A 27,961-nucleotide genomic window follows, 5' to 3' on the forward strand; every position below is an offset into this window, starting at 1 on the left:
CTCTGTCTATGATTGATACAGAACGAACTAGAGCAGATCATTTTCAAACAATCTGTGCATCCCATAAAGGTAATCTGTCCATAGCTAGGGACTTTGATTTCCCGCAAATATCATGGAAAGAAGAATTTGGTTATCCTGAAGATAGTGCGACACAACAACCATTCCTTGATTGCATACATGACCTCTCCCTATATCAAGCTGTTGATAAAGGAACTAGAGATAGAATCTACGTTTTTTTATTTTAACCACATAGCCATTGAAATACAACTCCGTCTAAAAACTATAACTAATAGATTTGGTAATTAGGTCTTCACAGATTACAAATCAGGAGGAAACTCAAAAGGGTGAACTGGATTGAAATTTTACAGAGATCAGTAGAAGAGCAAGAGGAAAGCTTCAAGTTTAGTTAACTCAAAATCCAATACAGCAACACTACTGTATATTACAGTAGAAAGCCAAAAACCCTTCCGTACATTACCAAGGAAATTAAGAAGGAGCTGAATAAAGAAAAGAGATCTTGGGAAAAAATGAAACAACTGAGAGTTCAAACCAGTACTGGAAGTCCAAAGAACAATTCTTGCTGCTACTACTACTAATACTGCTACTACTATCACTAATATACTTCCAATACCCTCACTATTACTTCTGCGGTTATGACTACTACTATTGCTAACTGTAAGGGTATTAGTAAAACTTTTAGGGAATGGTAAGGACGATGTTACACTCAATCAAAACACACTATGTACATGTGGGTTATCAAAGGAATGTATTAGCAATATCCCAGCAACGCTTAGGGTATTAAGGGGAAATTTCGAGGGCTACCATTATTACCACCACTTTTGCTACTTCTCCTACTATTACTACTGCTATTGAACTAAATCAAAATAGTTCAAGTTCATCCAGTTTATCAAAATAGACCAGGTTGTCAAGATATCCTTGGACTGGGATAGTGTATAAAGTAGAAACTTCCAGGGGAAATTTATGTTGCTTTAAAACTAATCAAAAGTCACTATGTGCATGCTAGTTATCCTTAAGACGTCTCAACAATATCTGAAGAAGGGCCGAGCGGATCAAGTTTAAACATTCAGGGCTACTACTACTACTTCTGGTCTTACTTTATGACTAAATTGAAAGGTTGTAAGTGCGTACTGGTTGCCAAAATAGTATAGATACAATATCTCAAGAACGGAGAAGAGTATTAAATTTCATTTTTCAGGGGAAGTTAAGGTGCGAACTAAACCAAAATATACTAGGCCTATATGTATCCCCATTTTCAAAAGGATTTTCAAAAAAAATTTGAAAACTTTTATCCAGCATATACATTGTAAGACATAATCTGGATTCTTATAGAGAAAAATCGAAAAGATATGAAATTTTCTTTTTTCTTAACCAATAAAGACTTTCAATTAAAACCTAACAGAAATTAATTTAAAAAAAAGTTTTCATAGAAAAGTAAAGAGCCTCATTAAACCAAAGATGAGAAGAAATAAAGTCAAATAGTTTTTCAAGCGTAAAACTACCCTTAATCACCATCAGTAAGAAATGCAATTCAAAACGAGCAAAAATTAGAATAAATAACCGAATCAAAGTCAAAACGAGCAGAAACTAAGAGGAGTAGGGCTAACGTCCACTGTGCCTTCTAAAGAACAAAATATAATTTGTACTTTACTGAAAACAAAATACATTTAAAATTTTATCTTTTTTAATATTGATAAACGTTAACAACTCCAAAATTATTGGGGCTTTCAGGAATGGATTTCAATAAAAATAGCTCGAAATAAAGATCGTTTTTAGGAAAGTCAAAATTATGTTCAGGGCTTTAGAAGGTACGAGGGGATGTTAGCCCTATTCCTCTTAGTTTCTGCTCGTTTTGAGCTTGAATCGGTTATTTACTGTTATTTATGTTCGTTTTACGCTTGGAAAATCATTTGACTTTATTTATACTCATCTTTGATTTAATGTAGCTCTTTACTTTCCTTTGAAAAACTCCTTTTTGGGAAAGAGTTTTTTTAAATTAATTTTCCCAAAGAAGCGTGCCAAAGAAAAGTAGGGTCATTCTGAAACTTAGAACGAGCATAAGTTTTATAGTAGTTGAAACTTTAGACGAACGTAAATCAAGATGCATGAATAAATGAAACATAAAACGAACAGAAATTAAAATGAATAGTCACATCAAACATAAAAACAACAGACACTGCTCTAGATGCAATAGATTTATTTATTCATAGCAATTTCCGTTCGTTTTAAGTTTGGATTGTAATGACTTTGCCTCTACTCGTTTCAGGTTTTAAAATGGTTCTTTACTATTTTTTAAACTTTAAAAACGAATGTTTTTGAAATTAATTCTTAAAATATATAATAGACACGCTCCAAAACATAAAAATCAGAGTGTTGATGATCAGTAGGAAGCGGAAGATTACGAATTGACCTGTCTTAATGTTATTAAGACATTCATAAAATCTCGGTTTTATCTACCAATCTATATGGTATTGTAGATAAAAAAAAAAAAAATACCAAAATATTGCTGTTGAGTAGGAAGTGGAAAATCAAATGACTGTAATCACAGTTTATCCATACAAAATATCTTTTATAAGATTTTCGGAACATTGGAGCTTGAACTAAGCAAAATGGGGCTATAAATATGTATTTTGGCTGCTTTTAGGGTATAGGTTAAAAATTCAAGACTTGTGCACAAAATGAATCCTTAAGTCATTGGACTTTTTTTTTTTTTTTTTTTTTTTTTTTTTTTTTTTTTTTTTTTAATGCGGTACTTCCGTATTATACCGATCACACTCAAGAAGTGAAATATTTTTTTCTCATTCTCAGTCGTTGTAGAAGAGATGACAGTATTTATATTTATGGAATAAATCAATTTTGGGAAGTTTCGGAAAATATGGCCAGTGTGAATTGGCATTGTTTTGCATACGTGTCCTGCAATCTAGTAAAGAACAAGCCATGTTTTCCAAAATAAGAAAGCTTGTTTTTAAAGAAATTTCCTAGTGGCAAATGTTTCAAGCGCAACATATATTAAAAATTGCAATTTTCCTTGAAACTCAACCGAGCAATAATCTCTTACTAAAAAAAAATTAGGAACTTCTTGAAATAAAAAGTAAACATTCAAATCACAGAAGTCTGAAGCCCTTAATTAAAGGTTTTCTGTTTCAGGAAGGAAACAGAATATAAATGCCTGGTGCCGGTGTAGTAGAAGAAGCCTAGGCTTCGCAATTGAAACTTTAATGATACGATCCCGCACTGCGCCAGGGAGTTCTAATGGTTCGAAAGTAGATGTGATAATTGTTTCTCTTATTTTTTTTTGTCCCAGATGTAACCTAGGTATTGAGGATGTGGCCCATATTCTCGCCGAGTGCCAGCCACTTTCTCTATTAAGGGGAAAGTATTTTGAGGGTGGTAACTTGGAGTTCCCGGGGATCCTGAAAACAGCTGCAAAAAGGACAATCAGGCAGTTATGTAAATATTTAAATTAAGCGTTGACATCAATGAGTAAAACTTGATATTTATGTTATTTTTCTTGTGGAGTATATTTGAGAATACTATGCTGTATGGCCTGTTTTTGGGTTATAATAAATTATTATTATTATCATCATTAAAAGAAAAATCACATTCTAGCATAAGTATCACTGAGATTTCACTATTGTGTCCCATTTTTTCAGTTTTTTTTCGCGGGAGTAATCTAACCAATGGTCGTAGAATATCAAAAGAGTGCTCATTCAGAAAATATCTAGTTTGCTTTTTAAATAATGAAATTTAAACAGGGGGGGGTAGTGATCATTACCTGTTTTAGTAGAAAAAGTCTGCCCCCCTCCCCTCCCGCCAAAAAAAAAGAATTCATAAACACTAACTAAACACGCCTTATGAACTGGTCAAAACCTACAGTAGGGCCTTACAGATGAATTGTTTCAGGGCGCACGGCTTATAAACCTCCGAAAACTGGCAAATTGAATGGAAAATATACGAGATTATTGAGGAAATCGCTTTTTATCGAAATTTTGGTTGAGAGATTTCTTAGTGGTGTCAATTTGAGGGGAAGGGCTGGGAGGCCTGTGACCGCTGGATTTTTAAAAATTCCCCTATGGGGGATATTTTAATTCAAAATGCTTTTTTTTTGTAATTCCATGGGAAAAAAGACAAATTTGCCCTTCCCCTCTGGTTATTAAAGATGCATTTTTCTCCCCAATTCCAAATTTTGTGAATTAAAGTCACTTGACTTACCTCTCTCCCCATTCTTGTGTACGCGCCTGGGGCCTGTAATAGTTATGTGCATGAATAATTGCTTGATTTTGGATTCCTAGTTGATTTTTCTTTGAATTAGTGAACTTGGCTAACTGATTTTCAAATGTCGTTTCTAGTCTCTAATTGTATCTTTACATATTAACCCCTATAAAATTGTGATTTAAGTCTCATGCGTGAAAATTTCTGGAAACTTACCCAAAATTTTCCAATTTGATAATAGTTTTTGAATGATTACCAAGAGTTTCTTTGTTAGTCGACATTTTACCTAGTGTTTTATGAGGCGTGATGTTGGTTTTCATGTCTCCATGCTGGCTAGTGTTTCCCTTTGTTGAGGCCGGTTGTTACTCTAACGCCTCTAGCGGATCTTTTTGTCAATCGTGAGTTCAGCGATAAGAAATCAATTTTGTCTCAGTTCTCATCACTGACTTGCTGTTCAAACTCGAAAGTAAAATAGTCAATAAATAGACGTTCTGCGAGAAATGATCATAGATAAACCAGTCATCTTAGTTAATAAAGGTGTTGGTTGATCCTAGGTGTGACAAAGTTTATTTAATTAAGTGTATTGTGTTTGAAATTATGCCAACCGCGGCTAGTAGTGTCTCTTCAGAAAGTTTTGTTGTTGCTTCGATTCCACCTTGTCGTACCCCTTCAATTGAAATGGGGCTAGATCTGGGATTGGGATCCAGTGTGTCAAGTTCTGGCAGTAATGATTCTCCAGTACATTATGTGGGTAGATTTTCATGTGATTTCACTGATAGTGAATTGAAGTATGCTGTATTTTGTTTTGTCCGGGATTACGTTGGGTAAGCCCTTTCTTTCATTTATTTAAATTCGAAAGGAAATAACAATTTTTTTTTAATGTGGTACTTATATAGGTCAATATCTACCAAATCATATTATTGAGTTAGGACTAAAGTGAATACACCATTCGATGTCTTTTTTTATGCTGATTACGAATACATAAAGTATTTCTAACGTATATGAATATCAGCCCCCCCCCCCTATAGCCGCTATCCCTAACCTAATCTACACCTGATTGGCCATAGCTAGGGGGGGGGGGAGGTAAAATCATTTACGACATAAATTATTATTAAATTTATTATCAGCATAAAAAAAGGCATTAAATGGTGTATTCACTTTAGTCCTAACTCAATAATATGATTTGGTAGATATTGACCCTTATATATTATAGCCTACCACTCAAGAAGTGAATGATTGCTTCTCAATCAGGTAAAATTCTACTCTAGCTACTTTTGGCTATCTTGGAAAGGTGTTAGGTTAGGAAAATGAAACTTCCAGGGATGGGTCTAGAGGCTTAAGTATGTCCCAGGAAGGTATTTTGAAGTACCTACCTCCACTCCTTCTCCCTCTAGAGGATCCTGACCTTTGATGACCTTTAAAAATCTGTGTTATAAAAGTGAAACCTTGCAAAATAGATCTTCTGCATAAATGAAGTACAACAAAATTGTTTTCAGCTTCACAACTTTGGTAAATCCCAATTTATAAGGGTTTAAAGATATGCAAATACATTTCCTAAATTTCAAAAAAAAAAACATTGACATGGCTTAAAATTATACTCAAATAACAGGAACTGCATTTTCAGAACTAAAGCCGGAGAAAAAGAAACTGATAACTGAAAATTAAGGTAAAATGTTGTTTTGTCAAAATTATACTAGCCTAGTTATAGACCTGTCATGCAGGCAAATTTCAGGACCCTCTAGAGGGGGAAGGAGTAGAGGTACAAAATTCAAAATGCCTTCCCAGGAAATACTTTAGCCTGTAGACCCATCCTTGAAAGTTTCATTTTCCTAACCTAACCCCTTTCCAAGATAGCCATAAGTAGCTAAAGTCCTTCATTCATTGTAAAAGAGATGACAGTATTTATATTTAAGAAATAAATCAGTTCTAGCAAGTTTCGGAAAATATGGTCAATGTGAATTGTCATTATTTTGCATACGAGTCTTGCAATCTAGTAAAGAATAAGCCATGGCCTTAGTTGCCAAACAATGGCCTTTGTTTGTAAAGAAATTTCTTAGTGGCAAATATTTCACGCGCAACATATTTTAAAAATTGGAATTTTCATTGAAATTCAATTGAGCAACAATTTGTTATTTAAAAAAATTAGGGACTTAAAAAAAATAGAATGAATATATAATAGGTTAGAAACAAATTTGGGCTATATGTTTGCACATTAAGGGGGTGGGGGACTGGGGGGTAAAGCATAGTATATATTAAATACGTAACCTAATCTAGGTACCTTTCCCCCTCCTAAACCCCCCAAAAAACAATCGTTTAAACATTGAGAAACCACGCTTTGCAATCATTTATCTATAGCGGTCTCTTGCAAATAGCCCGTTTGACGGGTTTCGTGACTGGTTTCCTTGATAAAGTATATAGCAATGCCCGCATAATGCACCAGTACCATAAAGAACCAAAAACATAAAGAATAGCAACAAAAAGAAGAAATAAAACAAAGATTTTGTCTGAAACAAGAATTACTTAATTTAAAATTCAACTCCAAGAAAATAGCACCAACCACCTAACTTAATTGAAAAGCCCTGTTTGCAGCTTCTATTGAAACTTTAATCAAAATAAACTTGATAGAAACCCTATCCGACAATGACAATAATTTCTTAGAATTAAAAGGGAGTTAGAAAAGAGCCAGTGAAGCTTCTGTGGAATTTTTTTTCCAGCACTACTACTGTACAACATTTTGATCATTTTTGATAATAATATCAAGACTTTTAAAGTTTTATTTGTGTAAAAAGTAAAAGTGGATAGGGCTCGCGAAAATCTATGTCTGAGATCTATTTTCATTACTTGTGTATTTTCTGACTGCAAAATAGCCGAAACCGAGCTCCTCGGAGATGCTGATGAAAACAGCAAGAAACTATCAACTTAAAAAAAATGGTATTCCGCAAAACAGTGCTATTTTACACGTATTTGGCAGTTTTTAACAAAAACAATGCTTCAGTTGAGAGACTTCAGAAATAACGTTTTGGTTGTTTTTTGCGAAAGTTTTTTTTTTTAATTTTATTTAATCTTAAATAATGATTCCAATCAAATACGGACAAATTTACCGTTTTTGAACATGGAACTTTAATCTTTATTGTTTAAGCTCCTACTAAGGTATCTTGGTCAGGGCTGTATCCAGGATTTGTGTTGGGGGGGGGGAGGGGGGAGTAAATTACAAAAAAAACGTTTATAAAAAGCATCAACATTTGTTTATAAGCCTTTTTGTTACATTTTTAAAAGTTAGAAACACTTTTTTGGGAGGGGGTGGTTCAAACCCCATAACCCCCTCTGGATAGGGCTGGATATAAGCCGTACTAATTTGAAAAGAAAGATAAAATATGTTTTTTTTTCTTGACACATTGAATTTTTTCCTATATTTTTTCGTCTTAAAAATTATTCCATACCAAAAGGGGCTTGTGTAGTCGTATTACAAATTTTTTGAAACATTTTTTGAGGCTACATATTCGAGTTGACTTGAAGTGTATGCTACTTTAGAAACCTGGAGAACTCGTTCTTTTACATCCACAAAAAGGGATCTGATGCATATTTTGGGGTATTCTGTCTTGTGTAAAAAAGTTCTCTTTCGAATGGTTTAATTGACATTGCTGTAAGTCGTCTTTAACTGCCTGTATTTTCCAGTTCTCCTTCACCAAATCACATACAGTATGGTCCGTTTTGCCGAAAGTTGCTGATTTGATGAACGAAAGTTCTTTTTCAAAGTCGTTTTCCTCGGGATTTTTGGAAAACAGATTAGGAAAAACCGCTTTCAGGCGACGGTTTAGTATTTGTAGCAAATATGTTGCAAATAGAGGTAACAGAGGCTTTCCGAGGCATTCAATGATTCTCCGTATTTCAGATGCGGAACCTAGTATTTTGCGCATCATGGATACTGTTCAGTGAATATCCTAATTATAGGAACTCGTACAAAAAAAATAATAATGAAAGTATAACAACGAATATGGTCTAAAATTCTTGTAAAGAGCGATTTCCATGCAGAATTTTTCGCATTCGCACTTTCTGTACATGCAAAATCTAAGTATAGAAATGTTTCCTTCAATGATGCATATCTATTTAGGAGACCACAATTGGATTTTGCTATATATTTTTATAATTTCAAAATTTCCTCTGAATTTAAATTGAATATCTTTCTGGCAACTTCATAATAATATCAAATTTAATATTTGAGAAATTTCAATCTACTGTTGAGATTTTGGTGATTGAAATTTTACTGTTGAAATACCTTGGTGATTCATAGTCAAATCAGAATCTGCTTTTTTAAAACAAATTTTGCACATCATAAATAATTGTTGAACTCTAAATACTACGTGTTGATTCAACAAAATATTTTTTTTCGGGGGTCTGTTTAAATTCTAATGTGGAGATACAGCTTATTTTCTAGAGCCAAAGGTAAAATTCTTAAGAGAAGATGGGCTTTTTACTATCCTGGAAACTAGTTGAATTTGGTGGATGAAACTTTTAGGAATGCATTCAGTTTACTGCACACGTTTCGTGACCTAGGAGAAGTGTTCTGTTGGAGGAATAGGCACTTGTGTGTTATACCAACCACACCAATATTTGAATAGCGTCGCTTGGAACATAGCAATAAAAGTCATTTAGTTGGCAATGTATCAATCAATCAATCATCAATCATTTTATTAATACTAAACTGTATTACAAACGTAAAGAAAAATTATTTGGCCCAAGAGGCTTGGCTTGTTGTGGGCCTTACAACACAATAATAAAGTACTAAAACAATCATAAATATTACTCTAAATCAAACAATATATATGAAATAAAGATTAAAGAGAATAAATACTACCATACAGTAAAAAAAAAAAATAATAACGATATATAAGGGAAAACACAAAAGGAGAAACACTAGGAAAAGAGAAAACAGGGGAAATAATCAGAGGAAGGGTAAAGCCGAGGGAGAAGAAAAGTAGCCTTCACTGCCCTATTTTGGGCTCTTTGAAGTGAGCAGAGAAGAGATTTATTAGTATTACCCTAGACAGAGCAGCAATAAGAAAGGTAAGGAAATATAAAAGCATAATAAAGAGAAAGCATAACATCTGGCGGAAGAAATGAGTTAACCCGGTGCAACATTGAAGACTGGCGGAAGATGAGGGAACGGGTGTGAGTTATATGAGGCTTAAAAGAGAGAAAATAGTCAAGATACACACCAAGAAATTTCACCATAGCAGCTTGCGGTATAACATCATTCCCATAAGTCAGGATGATTGGCTCCCTTACATCTCTCATACGATAAGGGGTCCTGAAGTGTACAAGGGGTCCTGCACTTTTTTGGCTGTTGAGAGTCATACCATTTGACCAGCACCAATCTTTTACTTTATCAAGAAGACCTCGAGCTAGGGAAGTGGCAGATGGCAAGTCCACTGCAGCAATGAAAAAGTTAATTTCGTCAGCAAAAAGAATAGGGTGCACAAGGGGATGAAGACCATCAACGAGATCATTAATGTAAATTAAAAATAAAAGTGGTCCAAGCACAGAGCCTTGTGGGACACTTTTCGATACAGGCAAAGTAGAGGAAGAAATACCAGTAACTAAAACATACTGAGATCTTCCCGAAAGATAAGACCTTAACCATTCTAGTTGGACTCCATGTACTCCAAATGAAGATAGTTTAGACAAAAGAACAGAGTGGTCAACCATATCAAAGGCCTTTGAAAAGTCAAGAAATAGACCCAAAACACACAAGCCCTTTTCCAGATTGACACGCACAAACTCTGTTGCATCTGAGAGTGCATACGAGGTAGAGAAAGTGGGACGAAAACCATACTGATGGTTAGTTATGAGAGAATATCCTGCAGTCGTATTAGTACTAAAAACAAATGAAGAGATTCTACAATACACTACTCTTTCAACAACCTTAGAGATGACAGGAAGAAGAGAAATGGGTCTATAATTTGAAATTAGAGATGAATCACCTTTTTTATGTAAAGGTAAAACATTAGCAACTTTAAATAAATGAGGGAAAACACCAGAAGAAAGAGAGAGGTTAGTTATGTGTGAGATAGGGTTAGAAACAAACTGACCAATTTTTTAAAGAACATTATTACTCAAACCAAAACCATCAACTGAACGGCTACTTGGAAGCTGGGATATAATACTATAAATCTCAATATCACTGCATGGGGAAAGGAAGAATGACTTTTCTGCTATGGGAAAACTACTTACTCTATTCTTGGGTTGAATGGGAACTGAAGGAAGAGTGGTGAAATATGAATTGAAGGCATTTGCTGAATAATTTTTATCCACAATAGATCCATCAGAAATCCTGTAATGACATGGGGGGGACTGTTTGAGTTTCTTGTAAGAAATACCTTCATTAGCTACAGTTCAAAACTTTCGCAAGTTCTCCTTACGCTTATCAATTCTACGTGAAAAATAGAGCTTTTTGGCTGCACGTACTGAAGTCGTAAGTACATTTTTATAATGTTTATACTTCAAAAGATCATCCTGTGTTTTACTTTTACATGCAACCTTGAACAGAGATACCTTCATATGTGTAGCATTGATCGGACCTTTAGACATCTATGGGCATTTGGGTTTAGAATGCCTTGGTCTCTTCCTAAGAGGAAAATGCTTATCCAACAGAGCTCCCATACGACACACAAATAAAGTTGTTACACACTCAACATCATTAGCTTCAAGAACACTAGACCAATCATTACTCTGAAGACTAAGAATTAATTTATAAATTTCATTATCTGTAAAAGTTCTAAAAGAAGATTCACCTTGCTCATTCACAGCAATCTCAGTTTTAGGTACAAAAAGTGATAGATAAATCGGGAAGTGATCAGCCAGATCAGTGAAACCAAGACCAGAAGTATCCTTCAATTTTGGAGCATGAGAAATGAAAATATTATCTATCAAAGTGGCAGAATTTCTTGTAGGATCAACACGAGAAGGAAAAAAAATTGAAGGAAGTAGCCCAGAAGAAGAAAGCACATCAAAGAGATGGTCACATTCATCACTTGATCCAACATTTAACATATTACAATTAAAATCTCCCAAAACACAAATACGTTTTTTAGAGAAAGTCCCCGCATTAGAAAGCTGATCAAGCAAATCACAGAACAGATGTGTTGGAAAAGGAGGGGGCTTATAAAACAAACAAACAGTATCACATGCAAACTGGCTTTTCAGATCAATGACAAGAGAATAAACTGTCATACTATTGTACACTACTGAAGTAAACAAGGATTCAAGGTCATACCGTCTACTAAATTTAATATCAGATTTTATAAATAAACAAATGCCCCCTGAGCACTTTGTTACCATTCTAGGGACATGAATAGCAATATAACCAAGCATATCATAAGCTGTTAAATTTTCACTATCAGATAACCATGTTTCAGTTAAACCAATTACATCAAAAGGGCAAGAATTATCAGACCACAAATATGATTTCAGACTATCCCACTTATCTCGTATCCCATGTACATTCAAATAAAATACATTAAAGCAACTATTTGAAGAGAGAGAAGGCATGATTTTATCACAAAAATCAGTAGTAGTGTGATAATTGCAACTAGAATTAACCATAGATCCAAGAAGAGGGTCAAGTGTGTGGGCATCTTGTTTGCCAGCACTACTTGGTTGCTCAAAGATAACTGATTTAAGAATAGAAGAATTCAAAAGAAAACAAAAATCAGCCAGATTTACCACACATAACAAATGCACACAATATCTTCACAAATGAACAAGATATCAAACAAACAGGCTGAAATAGCAGTGGGTAAATTGAAACTAAAAAGGTGAAACTTGTAGGCAACAAAGAAAAGAGAAGAAAAAAAAGCCTGCAAGACAAAGAACAATAACAAGCTACAAAGCTCAAAAAAATTAAAAAATAACAAACAATTACATGGACAAAGGCAAAAACAAAATAAAGAAAAAGGCAAAACAATAAAGAAGCAACCAGAGGAAAGAGTTATCAATGGTTTATGGAATTTTTAAAAAAAAATAATGTAAAACAACATAAATGCAAGCATAAGTAAAACCATTAGATCATAAAGGGATAAAAAAAAAAAAAAAAAAAAAAACAACAACAAAACAACAGAGCTAAAAGGGGAAAAATGGTTTATCTCAGTCCTGGGAGGGGCTTGGATGGGCTGTAGTTGACTGATGGAGAACATCATATAGTGATAGTGAGTAGTATGTGAACATGGATGTTCAAATGAAGATTGGGATTTGCCAAGGACAGAAGAAGAGGAAATTCGACTTTTCCAGGATAAGGGGGCGTTACCCAAAACAAAACACGACATCCATGCGTCTAAACAACCTGATTTCCATAATTCTCTGTTGTTGTTTCCATTTTTTTTGTTAATAAATATTAAATTTTCATCGTATTTTGGTATATTTCATTAGGACTAACCTAACTTCACTTCTTGGTTGTGGTAGATATAATACATATGTACCGAGGGAAAAAACTTTTAGAATGGAATATACTAAGAGTAAAATCTACAGTACAGGGTCTAAGAAGTTATTTTCGACCTCAATCCCTGGGGTTCCCCGCTAAAGACTTCTGTGTACACTACATGATGTAAGGAGGTAGCATTGGCAGTTTTCCGAACATGGAAGGACAAGACCAAACTTTTATTTCTTCATTTTCGGATTTTATGAGGTAGAAAGGGGCAAAGAGTGCACACCCAATTTGAAACTTCTCCTGGTTTTAAGTTAATCTCAGTAGAATTATACTATTACAAAAACACAAATGGAAGAAGAAGAATAAATAGAACGGAAAAGGGTAAAAAATAAGAGTGAGATATGAAAATGGAAAATTTTTATTTAATTTAGACAATAAAACAATGAAGCTTACTATTAAAGCCATAAGTTAAACTTATTGTTAAATTGAAACAGCTGATATCATTCTAAAATCGAGTTTAAACTAAAAACCTAATTATTAGCCAAGCCCATTAAATAAACATATACACCAACTCGTTTTGAGAGGGGATATCCTTGTTTGCTGAAATAAATATAAATCTGTCTAGTTAAAATAAATGTAATGGACTTATTTTTTGACCTGTTTTCTAGTACAATAGTATGGAACGATCTGATGGAAAGAATAATTGTGCAAGGGCTCGGAAACATGAAAAAAAAAAAAACAGAACAAAGGCTTACTATTTTTCTAGCAATATAACAATTAATACTTCTAGTGTTTTTTAATAGTAATAGTAATTTATTAACACACACAAGGACAATAAATTTTACTCACTACCGACCCAAGAACCTGGGGTCAGGTTGTCCTAAGGGTAGGCATATATCAAAATTTCATATTCACAACAGAAATATACAACCTAGGCCTAAAAAAAATAAAATAAAAGAAAAAATCATTCCCCTTCGCACGCAGTTCCTACCACCAATCACAAAATCACCATACTTGTCCTCCAGGTACATAAAAAAAAAAAACATTAAAAAAAAAAAAAAAAAAAATTTAAAAATCATATTTCTCATATAACATTCCTTTTATTTTATTTTTAAATTCCTTAAGATCCCCTATTTCTCTTAACTCTTTATTAACCCCATTCCACAACTTTAATCCCCTATAAATAGGCGAGAATGTCGACCTGGCAGACACCACGAGCGGGGCATGTAAATTTTCCCTTTGGCGAGTTTCATGATCATGAATCGAAGATCTAGCTTTTAGCATTCCTGAAAAGCAAGACGGTAATAATTCATTATTATATTTGAACATAAATTGAAGGCTATAAAAATCTCTAAGGCCTGCAGCAGGTAATACTTTTACATCAATATAGGTAGCTCTAACGGATACAAGATTTGATTTACCAGTCAACACACGGATTCCGTTATTTTGGATCACTCGAACTCGATTAGTAATTGATGGAAACGTACTCAGCCAAATAGATGAGCAATACAATATATGTGGATGTATAATAGAAAAATACAAAGTGCGAAGAACAGAAGGGGGTAATACATGTTTCAATTTACGCAGTATTCCCAGATTACGGCACAGGATTCCTGACACCTTTTCAACATGTTTCCTAAAAGATAGTGTTTCATCTAGCATAATACCCAAATATCTAACACACTGATCACGCTTAACTTTACCTTCCAGGTAACTCACTTCTTGGATCCATGGGTAGTAATTAGATGTACGCGAAAATATTACAAAACTGCTCTTTGATGGGTTTACTTTTATTTTATTAACTCTTAGCCAGCTAGACACTTGATCTAAACACTGTGTCATTAATTCAACTAAAAGGCGTTCTGTTTTTGCAATGCAAATCAATGAAGTATCATCGGCAAATAGAGGTACTGTAACGTCACTGTCACTGTGAAACATGTCGCTCATTTTAGTTTTCGCATCCTTCAGGGACAGTACAAGATCATTTACAAATATCAAAAATAGCAAGGGGCCAAGAACGGACCCTTGTGGCACACCACATTTCATATCTACAACGGAAGAAGTAGATCCATTTATTCGCACATACTGCTGCCTATTAGACAAAAAACTACGTAGGAAATCAAGAGCAGGCCCTCTAATCCCATAAAATTCACATTTTTCAAGCAATATACCATGGTCTACAGTGTCGAAAGCTTTTATAATGTCCAAAAAGATGGTAGACACTTTAAAACCAAGGTCCAGGGCAGTGTTCACAACACCACAGAGATAAGCCACAGCTTGTTCGGTCGTGCGTCCATTTCTGAATCCAAACTGGGTGGATGTTAGTATTGAATGGCACTCTAAATAATGGTACAACCTCCGGGAAAAGCACTTTTCCACAAGTCTTGACATGACCGGTAAAACGGAAATCGGGCGATAGTTACTTACCTCACTGTGATCACCCCCCTTATGAACCGGTGTAATTCGTGCCAACTTGAAACAAGATGGAAATACTCCCTGTTTAAAACAAAGATTTATTAGGTTAACTAATACATGCGATATAGCTGGCCACAGATATTTAATTATCCGTAGAGACAAAATGTCACTACCAGCTGCACTATTTTTCATGTCGAAAATTATTTCTTTTTCTTCACTCTCGGTCACCGGTTTCAGGTAAACTGAAAATTCTGTTTCGCTATTTCCAAGGTAATGTTGGAAAGGGCGGTCGCCATCCACTATTCTTACTCCCTCAGCCACATTATGTCCAACTGTAGCGAAGTGGTCAACAAATTCTTGGGCTATATCAGACGGGTCACTTAATTCTGCACCTACTCGACCAATAATCTGATCCGGGGCGACTGTGTGGGGAGGATTTATGAGCTGTTTAATTATCCGCCATGTTTTATTGGGGTTTCCAGCTGCATCACCAAACTTTTTCTTATAATGAGCTTCCTTTGCTTTTCGCAAAAGTCTATTTAATGCATTTCTGTAGTTTTTGTATATCCTTTCATTAACATCACTAGGTTGTAACATTTTCTTTTTAAACAGCAAATCCCTTCGATTTATTGATCTGAGCAATCCTTTTGTCACCCACGCCTTCTTAGGCATTTCTCTGCGAGCTCTTTTCCGTACCTCTTTAGTGCAACTAATCAGCAGATTATGCAGTTTATTATAGAATTTCACAAACTTCGCATCAGCATGATCAGGTAGAGCTAGCTCTTCATCCCAATTAACATCCATTATTTTGTTTTTACAATCACGGAGGGCACTAGGATCCAGTACTTGTGTAATCTTATTAAACCTGCCATTTACCGAAGGAGAAGTCTGCGTCGATGTTGAATATGAGCCAAAAACACCAAAGTGGTCCGAGGTATCACTAACCAGGACACACGGATTAGAAAACGGTACATTTGTAAAAATGTTATCAAGGCACTTCGCAGTTGACGCAGTTACTCGAGTACTTACATTAATTGACGGAATCAGGCCATAAGAAATCATCATATCTAATAGAAGATTAGTCTTTTGACCAGGATCAATTAGGTCAACGTTTAAATCACCCATCAAAAAACAAGGGGTCTCCACTGTAATCATCTCTAGCTGCTGCTCAAGGAGGTCAAAAATTTCATCAACCGCACTCTATGGTGGGCGTTATGAAACAATAACAAAACATTGTAATTTATCAATCTACAAATTTAACACAAACGACTCAAATACCATTTCTTTATAAACCGACATATCACTTTTTACCGTTACCTTAATATCCGAGCGAACATACGCTGCCAATCCCCCATGTTGACGAAGCTCCCGATTTTTGGTGAATAAAGAGTATCCAGGAATCCGCAGCAATTCAGAATTATGCTTGTTAAGCCAGGTTTCCGTAAGGCCTATTACCTGAAATACAGAGAGACTAGATATATCATTAATAAAATCAAAGCTGGAATTCAACCCTTGGCAATTTATATGGAAAATACTGATCTGCTTCTCATCCCCCCGGCTCTCCGAAGGGACATCACTCAAAAACACATACCTTGAATCCTCACATGCCAGCCGACAGCATCCACCAGGATCAACGTTCTCACTCAAAATTTCATTATATCTTTCAAAACTTACTTTTTTACTTTCCAACTCCTTAAAATCAAGTGTACCTGGAGGTGATTCATTCATTCTAACCAATTCTTACAAGAAACCTTGCGTGCGAAAGAGGGAACCAATAAAGCATATAAAATGTCCACGGCATTCGGTTACAAAAAACAACACATAAAAAAAAAACAAATTCCAATTTACTCCCAACCATCTGGTCATTCATAAATAATGTCAATATTCTTTTCCAAAATAGAACTATATTATCGAACCAAATTCCGGTCGCAGTTAACGGGCATTGGTAATTTTCACCAAAACACATACAACAAAGAAACAAAAACAAAAACACGTATTGGGTTTCTGCATTCGCAGTTTCGCCCATTACATTCCCTAATACTAGTGGGTATCGTAGCTATTTCAAATCATCACATTTATTAACACACATTTCATAACACACCAAAAAAAAAATAAAAAAAAAAAAGTAAAATGTAAAAAAAAAAAAAAAAAAAAAAACCAACAAAAATACAAAAGAAAAAAAAATCGTAATAGGAAAATAACGAAAATAATATTTAACTGGAAAAAAAAATCATAAATAATAATATAAATTAATAATGCAAATAAAGAAAAAAAAAATACGGAAAAAATAAAGTAAAAAGAAAATAAAATAGACTAAAAAAAGAGAAAATAAATTCAATTAAGAGCAATAACAATCAATAGCTATCACTAATCAGCCATCACATCACCAGGTGCGTCAAACCGTCCGCCACTTCTTTCTCCTCGCATACGCTCTGGACTATCTTTATTGCAACAATTTACTGCTCAATTCAATTTCTTTATTAGGAAAACAACTAAAATAATATTTAACTGGATAAAGAAAAAAAAAATAATAAATAATAATATAATTAATAATGCAAATAAAGAAAAAAAAAAATACGGAAAAAATAAAATGAGAAGAAAATAGACTAAAAAAAAGAGAAAATAAATTCAATTAAGAGCAATAACAATCAATAGTTATCACAAAAAAGCCATCACTTCACAAGGTGCGTCAAACCGTCCGCCACTTCTTTCTCCTCGCATACACTCTGAACTATCATTATTGCGCAATTTACTGCGGGCAAACTGATCTAATTCAGGAATAGAATCTTCATGTGAGTATTTCGCCAGTGAACCATTAAGTCGGTTAAAATTCAGCATTGGTGGAAAGCTTTTCGATACCCAGGCTTCAATACCGATTTCACGGAGTTTAATTTTCTTACGCAGGAGGTCATTTCTCATCTTTCTGATTTCAGGAGGAGCGTCATCACTAATGTAAATATCGTGAAACCCAGCAATTGTCTTGCCCCTTAGCTTTTTAGCGCACATCAGAATTCTCATTTTCTCATCTTTATCAGCAACCTCAACTTTAATAAACTTTTTTAGTTTATTAACCTGAAGCACTTTGAGGCGTGGTACCGGGGATAGCTCAAGTCCTTCTGTAATGATACTCGTGCAAATTTCCATAGCATTTTGTTGATTATCAGTTGGTACATTCCACACAATAATGTTGCTCTGAAGTTTTTCAAACTCCATCTTTGCAAGCCGGCATACTGTCTGGTTAATAGCGGACCTTTGGTTACTAATTTCATCTGTCATTATTTTGTACTTTTCATTAAGCAAATCATTCTGATTTTCGATCGATGATATACGCTGGTCGCTTTCAACGTTTCTTTTCTGAAAGTCTGAATTTGAAACCTCTAGTTGCGTAACACGATCACCAAGCGACTTAATTTTATTTTCAAGTGAGTCCAGTTTATCACCATTGCCCTTGACAAGACTTATTAACGTGTTAATTTTTTCACCAAGACTCGATAATGTCACATTTTGAGACGAAGTTGAACTAGCCGACAAGTTTAGGAAACTTGGCATGTCATTTGTGGGATTATCACGCCTCCTTTTTCGTCCCATTTCAACCACGCAAAAAGAAAAAAGAAAACCAAAATTGGGCTTGGCTTACCTCAGAAAGGATTGAATTTTTTATCCACGCCAATCCGAACGTGCAGTTCGCTCAGCCACCGTTAAAAGGGCACGGCTAACACCCCTCACAGCTACAGAAACAGCTATCCAAATTACAGGAACATCGGCAAAACAGCAATAACATTACCGTTAGGCACAACCAGTCAAAACTGATTCACTTGCAGTAGCAAAAATTCACAAATCGCCACTGGCATCTGATATAGCCACGACACCCACGAACGAGGTCTTACTCGGTCAAGAGCATACTGAAGACTGAACATATACACCAACTCGTTTTGAGAGGGGATATCCTTGTTTGCTGAAATAAATATAAATCTGTCTAGTTAAAATAAATGTAATGGACTTATTTTTTGACCTGTTTTCTAGTACAATAGTATGGAACGATCTGATGGAAAGAATAATTGTGCAAGGGCTCGGAAACATGAAAAAAAAAAAACATAACAAAGGCTTACTATTTTTATAGCAATATAACAATTAATACTTCTAGTGTTACTGTTGGAATATATAATGTTAGTATAGTAAATAATTTCCATTCTCCCATTGTTCGTTATATCCGACGTAATCTTTGACTTATTCTTATCTATAGCTTTTCAAATAATTTATCAGTTGAAAGAACAAAGGAAGTTGAAGTAATTTGGGTTATCCTTCACTTAGTTCCACTGACAAAAGATTTATGACAGAAAAGCGGGTTACTTTTCTTTTTTTTTCTTTTTAAATAATTTGTGGTTACGCTGTTTTTATGTACGTTATATTCTGTAAGTATCAACCTTGAGTTGTAAATTTCTTTGAGCATTTTCATTTGTAATAGCTTACAGTCATAGCTAATTGCTTTCATGAGCTGGTAATATTTTTTTTTTTATCAGGGTTTGAAATTCATTAAATCTTGAAAACCCACAAATTCAAACTAAATATAAATAGTGAGCTTTTTGAGTGTATAGAGGCTGTCCTACTTACGCATCTGATTACGCTTTGCAAGTCACAATATTCTGCAACTTCCGTCGATGGTTAATGGTTATTGACGTTCCCGTGTATATACTTTGACATAACGTGACGTAAGATGCGTAGTGTGTTACTATAATGAGCTATCTTGTGCGTCACTTCAACACAACTGTGTGTAAAGGTTGCCAAGATGTATTATTTAACTTCTATTTGGTCTATGCAGCGCAATCACACAAAATCATAACTTCGTGGGAGGGGTTAGAGAGTGAAGCTTTTAAAATATTGGGGGGGGGGGGAGAAGAATCATGTTGGAATCAATGGTTAAAAAAAACTTGATTTGTGTCCTACTATTTGATACATTTTGTTACCGGATTCTTCTCTTTGGGAAAACTGATCAACGATTTTTTTTTTTTATGATGGGTGCACTTGGCACAAGGACTTCAAGGTATAACTTGCAAGCTGAAAAATATGTTATTGTTCATTAGGTACCCTTAGCCCAGGGACTTGCAGTTTCAAGTTTCAACATGTTCAGAAAAATCTTCTTGTCCGTTTGTCGGGCCCCGTCTTTTGGGGGACCAACTTCTATTTTGCTTTTCGTCTTCATTCGGTTTTCCTTAGCCCAAGGACTATAGGATACAAGTTTTGAGCAGATCAGATAAAAATGAGGGGTCCTTGTTCCCAAATCATTTTTATTTTTGCACATTGGGTTCCACTTCGCCCAGGAACTAACGACTGTAAGTTTCAAACTGATCAAGGACTAATTTTTTTGTCCCATTTCCAGGCGCCCTAAAGAGGTCCCCCCTCCAACAATATATGCTTTCTTTTTATCCCGGGGAACGGTTCTTGAAATTTTGGAGCTAATCAAGGAGGCACACTTGTGCCTCTTTAAAGAGGCGACCCACCACAATGTTAAGCGATTCCCTGTCCTAGCGGTCACAGAGAGACAGCGGTGATCGCATTTTGTAGCCCAAGCTCAAATTAAGAAACGTACAAAATTTCAACCCCCTCCGACTTTATCTTCATGGGTAAAAGTGAGCCGGAAGTTTCGACCCTCCGACCACAGTCCCCCTTTAACGTTGTTTGACTGGGCTGAAATTTAGAGGTTAAGTTTTCCTAGGATTCGGGAGCTTATCCTCGAAATTTCAGCTCAATCCGATCACTCCTTCCCTGTTTTCCAAAAAACAAATATAGCCACTTAATGTTCATTTCTCTTTTTTTTTTATCAGCCATGCCTACAAGCCACAGTTGGCAATGGATCCGGATCAATGAGGACTCATTCGAAGTGGAATTCGACCTGTTAGGGCCTTTTGATATTTCAGACCGAAAAAATTATCCCCCGAATTTATATTTACGAAAAACCTCGTTTTCCTATAAGAGCCCATGTTAATTTTTCCCACCACAGCCCCCCTTTAACGTTGTCCGATCGGGCTGAAATTTAGGGGATAAGTTTTCCTGGGGCCTGGGAGCTTATCCTCAATTTCAGCTCAATCCGATCGTTCCTTCCCTGTTTTCCAAAAACCAAATATCAAGTTTTGTGGGGATTTGCTTACGTTAAAAATAGATACGAGAGACTAAAATAATATAACAAGTGTCTCTGTGGTACAATGGTCGCTGTTCCTGACTGTCAGGCGGAAGATCCGGGTTCGATTCTCTGTGAGAGAAAATATTTTATATACTGAATTTGAAGTTTAAAAAAGAAACTGAGTTTCTTTTTTAAATAAAATCCATTAAATCCTTTGGCTCAAAAGGTGTCTCCAGCAGATCATAACAGTCGTTTTTCAGGTTAAAGGTAAGTCTCCACTGATTTGGCAACATGCCACATACCCACATCCTTGAAAACAAGTTGAAAAAAGACAATCTTACTGTGCATTTGATTTGAGTATTCAGGAATTAAAAGCCTTAACACAAGAATCTTCAAAAGCGGGGGGTTTGGGAGGCGGCAGCCCCCCATCTTTAACTCCTGAAAAGATCAGCTAACAGTTAGTCAAGCAATAATAAGTAATAAACTGTACAAAAACGTGCAGAAATTATTTGAAAAAAAACTACGTTTTCTAAAGAATTAAAGAGGCTGAGTCACAGGTTCGAACCTTAAAACGTACAGGGATTAGGAGGTACAGTTGGGGGACTGCCTCCCCTCAAACCGGGGAATTAAAAGCGGGGGGTTTGGGAGGCGGCAGCCCTCCATCTTTAACTCCTGAAAAGATCAGCTAACAGTTAGTCAAGCAATAATAAGTAATAAACTGTACAAAAACGTGCAGAAATTATTTGAAAAAAAACTACGTTTTCTAAAGAGTTAAAGAGGCTGAGTCACAAGTTCTAACCTTTAAACGTACAGGAATTAGGAGGTACAGTTGGGGGGCTGCCACCCCCCAAACCCTCGCTTCCGTATATGAAAGGGGCTGTGCCCTCCTCAACGCCTCGGTCCTTACGCTAAAGTTTGACTTTCTCACAACTCTTTTTTTTTAAACAATAAAAACTTTAGCGTAAAGAGCGCGGCGTTGAGGAGAGCACAGCCCCTTTCATATACAGAAGCGGGGGTTTGGGGGGTGGCAGCCCCCCAACTGCACCTCTTAATCCCTGTACGTTTTAAGGTTCGAACTTGTGACTCAGCCTCTTTAACTCTTTAGAAAACGTAGTTTTTTTTCAAGTAATAAAATTCTTAAGACGCTTTAAGACAATTAAAGATCCTTGCCCTAGCGGCTGGAGGGTCGTGTCATCCCAAATACCATATACTGAATCTTTTGGCAATTTCGAACAAGATGAATATCTTAAAATTCTAATGCAGTGTCATGGGTTGCGGGGGGGGGGCATGTGACAAAAGTAAGCACAAGTGGGGACTTTTTGCCCTCTGGTCACTTGACCCTTAAAAATGGCATCAGAACTTTTAACATCCAGTTGAATGAGGCTCCAAGATCCTTGCAACCACCCCTTCAACATGGAGTGGCCAGGGGAAAAGAAGTAATAACTGGGAGGCACATGCACAAAAGTTTACCCAAAAAATTAAAGTTTTCTACTTTTCAAGTGTTCGACGGAACACCGATTGGTTTAATGACTTTTAAGAAAATAGGTTTATCTCCAGGCATGGGCGCCCATAAGCTGAATTCCAGGGGGGGGCAAACTTCGTCTAATTGCTACTTTTAATGCTATATAATAGAAATCTCAGAACAAAAATATAAAAATAAGGCAGCATCATTCAGCCAGGGGGGGGGGCAACAGCCCCCCCCCTGCCCCCCCATATGGGCGCCCATGTCTCCAGGTATTCAAATCCCGTTTTCCATATAATGACAATATTCGATTTTTTAAACCTCTGTAACTATCGATTTGGCAGGCATTCAAAATCAAGCTCTTTTGTTTGAACACTAAATATAAACCGGATCTAAGTTGTAAATTGTTAGTATTAATGCCAAAAACTCGAAATAAAAAGAATCTGGAGTTCTGTAAGGTAGCTTTTTTCTGTCAATTTGATAGCAGGTTCCCCAAAAAAGTGTTCAAAAGAAAAGAAAAGAGCGATACTAGAACCTAAAACGAACATCAATAAAGTCTTCTACTAAGTCAAACTTAAATGAACAGAATCTTGAGAATGAGTAAAGAAACCTAAAACTAACAGAAATGAAGTCTTATACTAAGTCAAAGTTAAATGAACAGAATATTAAGAATGAATAAAAGAAACCTAAAACGAACAGAAATAAAGTCTTATACTAAGTCAAACTTAAATGAACAGAATCTTGAGAATGAATAAAAGAAACCTAAAACGAACAGAAATAAAGTCTTATACCATGTCAAACTTAAATGAACAGAATCTTAAGAATGAATAAAAGAAACCTAAAACTAACAGAGATTAAAATGAGTAATCATTTTAAACTTATTACCACCAGATAATCTCACAAATATGATTTGGTTTCCTGACACCCCCTTCTCCCCCTTAAAGAAACCCAAGAGCTTGGTTGTTATTCGTACTTTTCTGAAAGCGGTATGCATTTTGAACAGTGCGTGTTTATTCGCCACAAATTCAGTAACAACAGGAAAAAACTTAACTATGAATTAGGTTTAGATGAACAATTGGAAAGAATTTTTTTTTTTTTTTTGTAGGGGGCCAAAAATTCCGAAAATTGCTTCCTAAACAAAGCTTAACTTCATTGCCATTTATAAAGCAATCAGTGGCAGAAGTCTTGAATTGGCGTATCATTGAATGATTGCTCATCGGTTTATATTTTTGAAGGGCGTGAATTTAAAAGAAAAAAATTTATGACAAAAATTTGTTGCAATTATGCTAATGAAACTGAATTGTTTATTTCAAATATGTTGATGTGTAGAGAGAGAGAATTGCGGGAAGTTTGAGCAATGTTTATTTTTTAGTGTTGTAATGAAAAAAAAGACGAAATTCTCGTAAGGATATATTTTGTTTTCAGTAAAATGCAAGTGGCACTCTAATTCTTAGAGGCCTAATTCTGTTCATCTCAGGTTTCATTTATTCATTCATAGTTAATTTGTATTCGTTTTGAGTTTGATTTATTATGACTTTTCTAGTTGTTCTAATTTATATTATTGCTCTTTATTTTTTCTTTAAAAACTTTTGTTGGAAAGCGTATTTTAGAAATTGAAATATTCAGAATATGTTTTGTCAGAAGTGTTAATGCGTTTAAGTAAATGCATTTACAGGTCTTCTGTGATAGAATTTTAGTTTTTATTAAAAAAGAAAGTTTTACGTCTTTTTGTATCAAATTAATTCTTTTTATTGTTTCTAAAAAAAAGTTTTTTAAAGAAAAGTAAAGAGCTATATGAATATTTAAATCGTCTTTACACCAAATCAGGTCTCGACAAGTTATTGCGACGAATCGTAAATTAGCTCGTTATTATGTGAAGTTTTTTTTGCGCTCAGTCAGAATTTGGGTCGTTTTGTATGGATAGAAGACATGAGTTGTTTTTAAGTGAATAAATTAATATAAAGGTATACTAATATTAATGTCACGATGTTGAAAAATCACAAATTTAACGGAAGAAAAAAATGCAATGAAAATAGATTCATAAAAAAAATTCTTAATAGAAATCTAAATTGAACCGAATTAGGACTTTTTGTACTGTTTCAGTACTACTTTTTTGGGCTTAGCTAGTTTTTGTCAAGGAAAAAGGAGACATACGCCATAAAATGGAATAATTTTTAATTCGCTTGGAATACTCGAATTTGATCTTTACCACTGAAAAGAGCATAAAAAGTTAAATAATTTTCAGAATACCTTTCCTTCATCTCCGTTAGCCTCATCCTTCGGAGTGATCACACCTGACAAACCTTTTTCGGCTTTTTGGCTCTCCTGAAAAGTTACAAAATGGCGTATGTTGCCTATTTAATTATCACAACCGATATATAAGTAATAATTATTCTTTGCTGCTGTTGTACAGAAAAAAAATGACCCGAATCTCTGCCTGCTCGCTCTGCTATTTTTAGAGCATTCATTACAACACGGAAGTCATTTTACTTCGTCATTGGGAAATAGAAATGTTTTTCTACCCATGTTTTTTTCGGATTGGATTAGCGAACAAAAAAAAAATATAAAACAGTGACTTTTAATTAACCATTGAAAATATGGTTCACCTTGGAAGTGAATGGAGGGTTTTAACTTCCGCAGTGGAGTAACTAGTGAATGACTTCTATCAATTGTGTTTTTTTTTCTTTTTTTTAAGACTTGCTAAACCAAGGTAATAGTTTGCAAGTAAGTTTTTATGAATTGACTTTATCCGCCACATAAGGTTGTTCTTCACGACTCTTTCCAATAGACCGAGTGCCTTTAGAAAGATCTTTGCCGATTTATCTTTGAGATTCATTCTTGTAGCCATTGAGTGAAGGCTGAAGCTCCATAAAATAGTATTCTGTATACTGTTCTCTACTTAATATATCAATGACTTGGAGGACGAGCGTAACAATCCCTCAACACCACTTTCAACAGCACAACAGCCCACGTGAACGGTGGTTCACCTCGATTTGGTTCGACCCTCCTGTGTTAGAAAGCTGGAAGTGCATCTTCAGCCCGAAATCTTTCTTCCACCCCGGTCGCTTACTCCTCGATTTAATTTGTCTTCAGACATGTTGCCGAGTATGACACAGCGAAGCATTTGTGTGTATATATATATATATATATATAAAAGAGAATTGTAAAAATCACGATATCTATCTCAAAATTCTTGCGTATTTTAGCTAATATCTTATGAATGTCGTTCGTTTCTATTTGACGAACGGCCACCACCCCCAACCTTGACCGGCAAAGATTATTGCTCACATGTCTGGGTGGCTCTTTTTTTTTCTTTTTTTTGTGCATAAAACAGAAAATTCAAAAGGGAACTGCATAAGTTTCCACCCTAGTTTGGAACTATTTGGGAGCTGGATTTTGAATACTCTCGTAAAAACAAAGTCTGCTTTAGGTAACTGATATTTATAGTTTGTCATCGAAACACCTTAAAACCAGCTTTGGTGCAAATAAGCATTTTGTGCATCATGTAGTTTTTTTTTTATGCTCATAGCAGTTTTCAACACAAAAACCACCAGAGCAAGAAATATGGACAATGGTGTAAACTAGTCATTTTTCATAACTTTGACGTTTGGGGGGTGGGACTAGTTATACAAGGTTAGTCTGCAGCTTAGGTCTTTGCCCAGCCCACTTGAGGCTTTTGTGTAAAGGGGGCTTATACATTAATTATTACACGTATGCCTGGCCTATAGCCAGTATTATTTCAATCAAATTTGTAGAATTTTTTAAAGTTGTCCTCCAATTTCAGGTACAGGGTTTCGTTTATGTAAACAATGAGCTTTGTTTTCTACTATAAAATATATTTGTAAAAAAGAATGGTAATGTAGTAATTTTTTGCTGGTTTTCGTCTAGACATAGGTAAAATAAAATAGTTGAGAAAAACAAAACAATTTCCTATTGATCTAATGGCTAATTTCAGGTTTTGTGTCTAAAAGAGAAACAAAAACCTTGGTTAAAACAAAAAGCAATACCAAGCCCCAAGCATTGTACTCGAGGGCGGAGTTGCGCATAAGATCTGGTTTTTTGTTTCATATAAACAGTTCTTATAGGGCGAAATATAAACGTAAGAGATTATTCTAGACATGAAAGATTGCATCACAACTTTGCTGGAAGTTCGCCGTACATTTTGCGTCATAGCGTGAAATTTGGCTTGGGGATTTTCTTTATCGTAATTTGACTGTAATTATATTGCGTTTTACAATTGATGAGCCACACATGAAAATCATAGTATTAGCCACACGTGAAGCCATAATTGTCGGCTGTATCTCTATTTGCTTAGGTCATTGTTATCTAAGCTGATCGAAGAGGGTGGTTTCTCATTGAATTTACAATATTTAAACTGTTGTTTTTTGGGGTTTAGGGGGAGAAAAAGGTACCTAGGTTAGGTTGCTTATTTAATATATGCAATCTTTACCCTACATCCCCTCCCCCACACCCCCACCCCTAATATGCAAATATATAGCCCAAATTTGTTTATAAACTATTATATATTCATCCTATTTTGTTTTATTTCTTTAGCATTAACCAAACTTGGCTTCTCGCGTGGGTAACAGCTAATATAACAGTACCCATATTTTTGATGTGTTTCTTAAAGTTTCTTTTTTTACCCCCCGCCCCCCTTCAAACAGAAAATCCTAGATGCCGCCTTGGTCGCATAAAAGCGTTTTTAGGGTTATTGCTCCTCTTCTTCCTTCTTCCAGGTTAACCTGACTTATTTTGAACTCCGACAGTAGTAGATCTTAAGACGAAATTACCAGCTTAATAAAATACTAAAAGAAATTATATGTATAACTAAGAAATGGGTTTAAGGCCAGTAGATTTCCCAGGGGAAAAAATCATATCAAACAGTTCGTGGTAACGAACTGTAAGTAAGGAGCGACCCGGCTCAATGGTAACCGAAACTCTAGAAAACGGGTTTTTGATGCCAATAGATATATCAAAAGAATCAGATTTCAATGCTGATTTCAAATATATAACTTTCATCAAGTTTAGAGCTACCCATCAAAAGTTACGCGCCTGAGAAAATTTGGCTGATTTTCAAAAAAGGGGGAAAGACCCCTAAAAGTTATAGAACCTTAATGAAAATCACACCCTCATATTCAGCGTATCAGAGAACCCTACTGTAGAGGTTTCAAGCTCCAATCTACAAAAATGTGTTATTTTGCTTTTTTTGCCCGACGAAAGTACCGGGAGGGTTTTTTAGTTGTTTGTTTTTTTGGAGTGTTGTTTTTTTTCCCCCGGGATGTTCGTTTAGTACCATGGGTCCTATAAAAAAGTG

At 35.2% G+C, this 27,961-nt stretch overlaps 1 protein-coding gene and 1 long non-coding RNA gene across 3 annotated transcripts in view; both read left to right on the forward strand.

Annotated features, from left to right (window-relative positions):
* LOC148941373 (uncharacterized) overlaps nt 1–27,961 on the forward strand; it is a 116,076-nt gene that overhangs the window by 27,571 nt on the left and 60,544 nt on the right. The gene's annotated exons all lie outside the window — the stretch shown is intronic.
* On the forward strand, nt 4,663–8,889 carry LOC148941374 (uncharacterized). Its single transcript, XR_016143234.1, has 2 exons — nt 4,663–5,054; nt 8,666–8,889. It is a non-coding gene; the product is annotated as an uncharacterized LOC148941374 (long non-coding RNA).

Source organism: Artemia sp. Qi Xiang Cuo, chromosome 18, assembly GCF_049724085.1.
Source record: "Artemia sp. Qi Xiang Cuo chromosome 18, ASM4972408v1, whole genome shotgun sequence".
Taxonomy (NCBI): Eukaryota; Metazoa; Arthropoda; class Branchiopoda; order Anostraca; family Artemiidae; genus Artemia; species Artemia sp. Qi Xiang Cuo.